Here is a 9,684-nt window from a genome sequence, read left to right as displayed (position 1 = left end):
CAGAAGCTCGAAAATCGACGACGAGTTGGGCGCAAAGCGAAATTTGAGTGTGTTCGAACAAGGATTCGGAGTTTCAAATCGATGATGACGATTGTTTGAGGTTCAAAAGTCGTCTGTGTTCCAAAGAATTGAACTCATTTCGATAATTCTGAATGAAGCCCATTGTAGCCGAATGGCAATCCACCCGGAGTACGAAGATGTACAATGATTTGAAACGTCGGTTTTGGTGGCATGGTATGAAGCGAGACATCTCCGACTTTGTTTGAGATGTTTAATATGTCAACAAGTGAAAGCGGAACATCGGTGCCTTGAGATTACTTGACCAATCACGATACCCGAGTGGAAATGGGATTGAGTCACAATGGACTTTGTATCCGGACCGCCATTGTCGCAAGTAAGAAGGATGCGGTTTGGGTCGTGGTAGATCGATTGACTAAGTCGGCCCACTTTGTCCCCGTCGCACGGATTTTCAATGGACAAATTATTTGAATTGTACGTTTCTCGGTTGTGAGATTACCTATTTCCATCGTGTGGGATAGAGATCCGAGATTTACCTCGCGATTTTGGAAAAAGTTGCAAGAAGCTTTGGGTACCAAGTTGCATTTCAGACCGCCTTTCACCCCCAAACCGATGGTCAATCCGAGCGGATAATTCAGATACTTGAGGATATGTTAAGATGTTGCGTCCTCGAGTTTAGTGGTTCATGGGAGCGGTATTTGCCGTTGATTGAATTCGCTTACAACAACGACTTTCAATCAAGTATTAAGATGGCACCCTACGAGGCCTTGTGCGGTCGTAAATGCCGTACACCATTGTTTTGGACCAAGCTCGGTGAAAGCAAGATTTTCGGTGGATTTGATTAGGGATCTTTGAGAAGAAAGTGAAAGTAATCCGTGAAAGTCGAAGATAGCCTCCGATCGTCGAAGTCGACGCGGACTGAAGCGTAAGGATATCGAGTATCGGTGGGTGATAAAGTGTTTCTCAAGGTATCGCCTTGGAAAAAGATACTCAGATTCGGCCGTAAGGGCAAGTTGAGCCCGAGGTTCGTTGGGCCATATGAGATATCCGGCGAGTCGATCCGGTGGCATATCGTTTGATTTTGCCCCGAACTCGAAAAGGTTCACGATGTCTTTCACGTTTCGATGCTTGACGCTATAGATCCGATCCATCGCACGTGATTAGTCCATCAGAAATTGAAATTCTAGCTAATATGAGTTATGAGGAAGAACCAATTCGTATCCTATCACGTGAAGTGAAAGAGTTACGAAACAAGCGGGTTCCGCTAGTGAAAGTGTTATGGCTCAAACACGGGATGGTAGAAGCTACTTGGGAACCCGAGAGCTCTATGAAAGAGCGTTACCCAAACCTATTTACCGGTAAGATTTTCGGGGACGAAAATTTCTTAAGTGGGGGAGAGTTGTGACAGCCCAAAATTGACCCTAGTCGGGATGTGGTTTCGGGACCACAAAACCGAGGCATAAAAATAATTTAAAAATTTATTTTGATGCCTATGATATGTGTTAATTTGTGTATGACATTTTGTGTGACAGCCCAAAATTGACCCTAGTCGGAAGGTGGTCTCGGGACCACAAAACCGAGGCATAAAAATAATTAAAAATTTATTTTGATGCCTATAATATGTGTGTGCTCATGTATGACATTTTATGATGATTGATTTAGTGTTATAAGGGTGAATTCCACAAGAAAGGACTTAGTAATGAACTTTGAAAGTATGATAGGGAAATGTGTGATGACTAATTAAAGCATGCATGCAAAATAATGGACTTGCATGTCAAATTCCCCCTTTATAGGTGGTGGCCGGCCATGACAAGGGAGGATGGGCTAAACATGTCATGAAACATGTTTTGTTGGTGCATTAGGGTGAAATAATAAACAAAGGTGTATGGGTGATAAAAAATGAAAAAAATGTGTGTGAGTGTGGTAATCCCCCATTGCCGTGAGTTGTAGAGAAGGAAAGAAAAAATTTTGTTCATCCTTTCTTTGAGCCAAAACTAAGGAAGAAGGAGGATTTTTGCTTCATGCTTGGTTTGGAAGAGATCTAGAAGGAGATTTGGCTAAGTTTGCATCAAGATTAAGGTATGTATGAGGTTGTGTTAGGAGTTTCATGCATGTTTTGGTTGCTAACTTGATGTGCATGTTAGCCATGGCTCAAATCTTTGTTAAGCCATGGAAATGGTATTTGGGCCAAAGTTGTTATGGTGATAAAGCCATTGCATGCTAAGTGTGAAGCTTGATGATGATGCATGCAATGATGGATTGTCTACTCTTGAGTAAGATTTTGAGCTTTCTTTTGTTTTATCATGATTGAAGTTGAAAAGGAGCATGATTGTCATATTCGCCATGATGCATTCATGAGCATGGTTCATGCTTCTTGCATGTTAGTTAAAATTTGTGTTTTGGATGGCTATGGACACCTTGAAATTCGGCCATGCTCATATATGTATATATATGTTTGCACATGATGTTTTGGTTATGAAGGAAGTGATGAATAAGTTTGTTTAAAGAAGAAGATGTTGAAGAATAATTGTGAAATTGTAAGCACATTCGGCCTAGCACACATATGAGTGCTTGATGCTATATTGTAAGTTTTGAGCTACAATATGCAAAGCATTAACTAGTAAAATGCATGCTGTTTTTGTGTGGTATTAAGTGCATAATTGGCCTCAACATGGACAAGTATATTCGGCCTTGGGTAGCCTATTGAAGGCCTTAGCTTTTCCTTGATGCTCGAATAAATTGTATTGAATTGCTTGATGTAGTATAAAATGTGCATGACCATTGTGTATTCAAGCTAAAGGGTGGCCATATGACCATTTAAATTCCTTGTCATATTCGCCATAAGCTAGCACAATGAGGTTTTGATAAATTGAATTTGTTTGAATTAGCTCAAGAGCTAAGAGGGCCACAATTGGACAAGGGGAAGGAAAAAGTAATCGAATAGCCGTAAAAGCCGTTCGACAACATCCGAGGTAAGTCCTCAAGAAGTGACCTTACTTGAATTATGTGGAATGAAATATGGATGTATTGATTATTGATTTATGTGTGTATGAGTATTGAATGATACGGGCTAAGTCCCGAAGGCGATTATGTTAGTGATTATAATTGTGTTTGAGCCTTAGTAACGAAAATAAATCTGTATGTCCAATGATTATTGATGTATGTGTGCATGAGAAATTGAATGATATCCGGGCTAAGCCCCGAAGACAATTATGCTGGAAATTATAACCGGGTTAAGACCCGAAGGCAATTGTGCTAATGGCTACATCCGGGCTAAGACCCGAAGGCATTCGTGCGAGTCATTCTATCCGGGCTAAGACCGAAGGCATTTGTGCAAATCGTGATATCCGGGTTAAGTCCGTGAGGCCTTGGTGCGGGTTACCATAACCGGGCTATGTCCGAAGGCGATTGATCGAGTAGCGACATCCGGTTAAACTCGAAGGTATGTGATTTGAAAATTATAAGCTTGCTGGAAAATTTCAGCTAATGCACTTGTGAAATTTCCCAATGACAAGGTAAGTGCGGTGTGTGCTGCTGCGCTAGGAGTAAGCGTGTGAATATCCGCTCCTATGATGGAACGAGTTATCGGCCTTAATGAAGCTGTTATTTGTGTATGAACATAAGAGTTGGGATGGTGAAGTAAGTATGATTATGTGAATGTGCATTAATGAAATGATGCATTTAACTATGTGAATGTATTGCTGTAATTAGAGTTGATTATATTCCTTGAGACTTACTAAGCATAAAAATGCTTACTCATTGCTTTGGCTCTCGGTTTTCTAGATTTCGCTCGATAGCAATCGGATTCGGGATCGTTGAAGTCGAAGTCATCCACACTATCAAGCCCCATTTTGGTATAAATTCTTGGTTGAACTTGAAATGGCATGTATAGGACTACCCTTGTTGGTTTAAATATGTTATGATGTATATGTATGCGGCCATGCGAAAATGGCTCGTAATAGTGAAGTATCAACTTAAACTATTTGCGGTTTGTATATATATATATGGTGTCATGATGTGACTATGAATTGGAAATGGGAATGTTGGCCACATGATCAGCCATTGGCATGGTTAAAATGATCATATGTGGACCTATGTAAGGCAAGACTAGTTGGTTCATGGAGACTACAAAATAGGTAAGACCTACCTTAAAACAGATGCTGCCAGCTGCAGTAACGTGAATGTGAAAAATCACCAAAATTTGTAGGAATGGTATTAAATAGTGAATCAGCTATGTAAATGAACATTGATGAGTATATTTTCATATGGAAGAAACGAAATGGTCATAGGAGTTACATGTTAAGAGATATTAAAGCTATTGTGAGACAGGGCCAGAACGGTTTCTGGGTTCCCTGTCGCAACTTTAAAAATTTACTATAAATTATCCAGAAAGAATTAGGAGACATACCTTATATGTAAAGATTCCATTTTGAGTGTAGTTTCATTAGAAACAAACGGCACCAGCATTAAAGCCCTGTACAGAGAGATATTCAAGTTATACCGCGCGAAGGTCAGAGCAGTCGATCCCTGTAACATGGGTGACTTTAACTAATAAACTGTACCAATTGGCCCAACCGAAAATTCTAGAAATAAATCCATGGATGGATATATGAGTCTAAATTCAGGGAAAAATTACGAAACCAGTTTCCGAGTTTTGAAACTCGAGATATGATTTTTAAGGCGACAGTGACGCAGTTTTTCCAGCCTGACTGGAAATGTCCAATGGATGGGCAAAACAAGTGAACTTGGCTTGCTAACCCCTCGTGTCCGACACCGGCGATGGTCTCGGGTTCGGGGTGTTACAGTGCTCGAGCCTACCAAATTGACACGGCCGTGTGGTCTGCTTATGTGAGGAGGTCCAGGCCGTGTTGATTTCATACTTTGGCCCATTTTCTCCGTTTTTGGCCCGTTTCTCATTCCTTTCTCTCTCCTATGCTCTCCTAAGTATAAAACATGAAATTAAAGCATTAGGAGCATCGAATTCACCAATTCTAATGGGTAATCATCCATAAAATGTGTTAAACATGGGGTAAAACATGTATAAATTACGGTTTATCAACGGCCGTGTGTCTCAGCCGTGTGAAGGGCACAGTCTAGCACAGAGGCGTGTGCCTTGGCTAGGACACGGGCTAGGAAACGGGTGTGTCATGGCCTTGTGAAGGACACAGACCAGGGACACGGGTGTGTGCCAGGCCGTGTGAAAACCCTATTTAGAATTAATTCCACATGGGTGGAGGAGACGGGCATGTCCCTATTTTGCTTAGGCCGTGTGAGACACACGGGCCATTAGCACAGCCATGTTGGAATGGTCACACGGGTGTATTGCCCCTCCTACACGGGCGTGTGCCCTTGTGTCAAGTGACATTTCTCTATAGTTGGAAAAAGGACCCAGATTGGTCTCGAATGATTTTCAATGTGTGTTTTGGGCCTCGTAAGCCCATATTAAGAATATATTAATAAGTTTAAGAAAGTTTTAAATTTTCTAAGTCATGAAGGCTCGGAATTGGTTGTAAGTATGAGTTTAAGTTAGGTAACACCTTGTATTCTGCCTTAGCGTAAGATACGGGTATGGGGTGCTACATTTAGTAGTATCAGAGCTATGATTTATTCAATTCTAGGACTAACCTAGTGAGAGTACGAGTCTAGCTATACATGCTATAACTGTATACTAATAGTGTGACGATTTTTGACGATTATAAATTATGTTTTTTTATATATAGTAAATAGATTTTGATAGAGCCGCGGCGGATAATGTGGAGAGTAATGTGTAGTTGAGAATGAGCCCGTAACTATAGGCCAAGGCGGAGGGGCAAGAGAAGCCTACCTCCAAATGATGGATGCTTGGTATACAGAGTTTGTTCGTGTAAACCCGAATGCTCCACCTCCCCCACCTCATTTGATCCCTCAGTATGCCTCGGTAGCTCCGCAAGGTGTGGACATAATTAAGAGAGAGAAGCCTCTAGTAGACAAGATCCGGAAACAAGAGGCTGAAGAATTCTGGGCAAATCTCGATGATGGCCCGGAGAAAATAGAGTTTTGGTTAGAGAATACCATCAGGGTATCGATGAATTGTCATGCACGCCTAAGGAATGCGTGAAATGTGCTGTGTCGCTCTTGCGAGATTTAGCTTACCAGTGGTGGAACAAACTCATTTCTGTGGTACCAAGAGGGAGAATAACGTGGGAATTCTTCCAAGAAGAGTTCTGAAAGAAGTATATTAGCTAGAGGTTCATAGACCAGAAAAGGAAGGAATTCCGAGAGTTGAAGCAAGGCAGTAGGACAGTGACAGAGTACAAACGAGAGTTTGTAAAACTCAGCAAATATGCGCGAGAGTGCATGTCTTCAGAAATCGCCATGTGTAAGAGGTTCGAGGATGGCCTCAATGAAGATATTCGAGTGTTTGTTGGTATTTTAGAGATAAGAGAGTTTGTAGTGCTCGTTGAGAGAGCATGCAAGGCAGAGGAGCTAGTAAAAGAAATGAGGAAAGCGGCTATTGAGTCTTGGGATTCAAAGAAGAGACAAATGGAGAAATCACATCAGTCCTCGTCTAAAAGATTAAGAGAGTTTGCTACCCAATCGAATGCTTCGATTGGGTTTCTGAATAGAAACAAGAACTAGCAGAACATAACTTCTAGAGTTTAGACCATTTCTGTTGCGAGTGTCAGTAGTGCTCGGCCAATTAGGCCAGAATGTTCGCAATGTGGTAGATGCCATTTTGATGAGTGTCGAGGTAAAGAAAGGGGGTGTTTTAAATGCAGGTCACTGGGCCATTTCATCCAAGACTGTCCCGATGTAGAAAAAGGAGAGAAAAAGCAAGAAGTGAAGGCAAGTAGTACTCTATTGAGGGGTAGACTGCAAAAGAACCCTGGAAGCGGGGCTACTAGCCGAGGTGAACCAAGAGATGCTGGAGCGAGGTCTAAGGGCAGAGGCCTGCAAAGACTTATGCTATTCGTGCCCGTGAAGAGGAAGAGTCTCCCGACGTGATTACGGGTACCTTTTCTATCCATGAAATATCTATTGTTGCTTTAATTGACCCGGGGTCGACCCACTCCTATATTTGTATGGAATTGATACCTCATATGAACATGTGTTTGTAGACCAATGTGTAGAAATTTTCCTTTGCCAATTAAAGGTCATTATTCTCATAGTGTTGTAGTGGACTGTGGGAGAAAAGTTATTGAGTTAAAATGTGAAGACGGGAATGTCCTTCAGATTGGACCAGATGAATGATAAATCACAATTTATACATATTTTTACCCCATGCTTAACAAATTTTATGGATGATTTTTCCTTAGATTTGGTGAATTTAATGCTCCTCATGCCTTAATTTCATGTTTTATACTTAGGAGAGTATAGGAGAGTGAAAGGAACTTAAAACGGGCCAAAAATGGAGAAAATGGGCCAAAGTATGAAATCAACACGGCCTAGACTTCCTCACACGGGCAGACCACATGGCTGTGTCAATTTGGCAGAACCGAAGCACGACTCACACGGGTAGACCACATGCCCGTGCCTATTTAACAGGCTTGACCACGGCCTGAAGTAATCGCACACGGGCATGTCACATGGGCGTGTCCCTGTCGAGCCCAAGCTGAGTCCTATTCAGAAAAGGCCACTTTTGAGGGATTTTAGGCATTCTAAAGCCTATAAATACACCCTAGAAGAGGAGAAGAAGAGGACGAAGAAGAGGAAGCAAGGAATTGCTCAAGGGAAGTTGATCAATCCATCTCAGAAGCCGAATTCACCATCAAGACTGAAGATCTCCCTTCAAATCCCCTCAGGAGTTTTGGGTTTTCTTATGTTTTGTTATTTTTATTCTTTTGAGATGTTTTCTTTCATTGTATGAACAAAAACCCCTAAATACCTAACGGGAATGAAACTTAAAATGGATCTTGTTATTATTATTTGAATTGTATGATAAATATTTGAGTTTTTCTTCATTATGTGTTCTTAATTCTTGTTTTGATATTCCAAGATATTGATTCAAGTTAAACTCTTATTTAGAGGAGGAATAGACCTTGTCTAAGAGTAAATTTATCATAATTAAGCGGAGTTGATTGCGCACCTAGACATAGGGTGACAAGATTTTGTCATATTAGGGTGAAACCTAATAAGGGGATCTATAGATCGAGTTAATGCAACCCTAGGGTGTTAATTAGAAAGAGATTCCAATTATTCAATCTAGGGTTAGACGTTGTTATTCTCGAGAGAGTAATAATATAACTTAGGGATCTCTACGAAACAAGTTGAATGAATAAATTGTCCGATTTAGAGTCAAATAAAAAGTGAAGTCTAGGTGGATTTTTCCTTCGATATTGTCTTAATCAATCGAGTTTTCCAAAAAGTATTTTCCCCAAATTTCTTTTCTGTGATTTCTTAGTTTAATTAATTAGTTAGATAAACAAAACACTTTTATTTTTTAGGCTAGATAATAAAAAGAAAGTTGATACTAGTACTTTTAGTTCCTTTGGATTCGATAATCCGGTCCTACTAAAGTTATACTACTGTTCGATAGGTACAGTTGTCTTCATCGTGATAATAGTTAGTTTCAAGAATGATTCATTATAAATATTTAAAACCTGTCACGAATATCACGTATCAAGTTTTTGGCGCCATTGCCAGGGAACTAAGATATTAGAACACTCGATTTTTATTACTTTAGCCATTTACTTTTACTGCAATTTAAATTTTATTCTAATTTTTATTACTAATTCTTCTTTTTCCCTTTTTCTGGTTGGTTCTTATAGTTTATGACTAGAAGAAACCCGTCAGACCATTACTTTTTGACAGTGAGATTGATGACATAGTTCGCAGAAACCAAAGAGAAATAAGGCGAAGCTTAAGATACACAGAGAACAAGCAAGAGGATGATATTCAAACCACAACCAAGGAGATGGCTAAAAATCAGGAAAACCTGATACCTCCTGCGATTGTTGTTAATCCAGTAAATCAGAATCCTGCTCTGCGCACTATGTATGATTATGCTAAACCTTCTTTAACAGGAACTAAATCGAGAATAGTTAGACCTGCTGTAGCTGCAAATACTTTTGAACTGAAACCTAACACAATTCAAATGATACAGCAATTTATTCAGTTTGATGGTTTGCAGGATGAAGATCCCAACGCTCACTTGGCAAACTTTTTGGAACTATGCGATACATTTAAAATTAATGGTGTTTTTGATAACGCCATTTGCCTTCGGTTATTCTCTTTTTCTTTGAGAAATAAAGCTAAACAGTTGTTGAATTCATTACCACGGGGGTCAATCACTACTTGGGAAAAATGACCGAAAAGTTTTTACTAAAATATTTTCCGCCGGCTAAAATGGCTAAATTACGTAATGATATCTCTACTTTTGTGCAGATGGATTTAGAAACACTCTACGATGCATGGGAGAGATATAAGAACCTTTTGCGAAGATGCCCTCACCATGGGTTACCACTCTGGCTACAGGTTCAAACTTTTCCTAATGGCATCAATCCTTCGACTCGACAAATGGTTGACGCAGCTGCAGGCGAAACCATCAATAATAAAACACCTAAATATGCCTATGAATTTATAGAGGAGATGTCACTAAATAACTATCAGTGGCAAGTCATGAGGACAAAGCCAACGAAAATAGTCGGTGTTAATAACGTCAATTCGGCTACCATGCTCTCTAATCAG

At 40.2% G+C, this 9,684-nt stretch overlaps 1 non-coding gene across 1 annotated transcript; it reads right to left on the bottom strand.

The window, feature by feature from the left end:
* Positions 1-9,348: 9,348 nt before the first annotated feature.
* On the bottom strand, positions 9,349-9,455 carry LOC128285070 (small nucleolar RNA R71). Its single transcript, XR_008275485.1, has one exon. It is a non-coding gene; the product is annotated as a small nucleolar RNA R71 (small nucleolar RNA).
* Positions 9,456-9,684: the final 229 nt, after the last annotated feature.

Source organism: Gossypium arboreum, chromosome 11, assembly GCF_025698485.1.
Source record: "Gossypium arboreum isolate Shixiya-1 chromosome 11, ASM2569848v2, whole genome shotgun sequence".
NCBI lineage: Eukaryota > Viridiplantae > Streptophyta > Magnoliopsida > Malvales > Malvaceae > Gossypium > Gossypium arboreum.
This window is presented reverse-complemented; position numbering and strand designations above follow the sequence as displayed.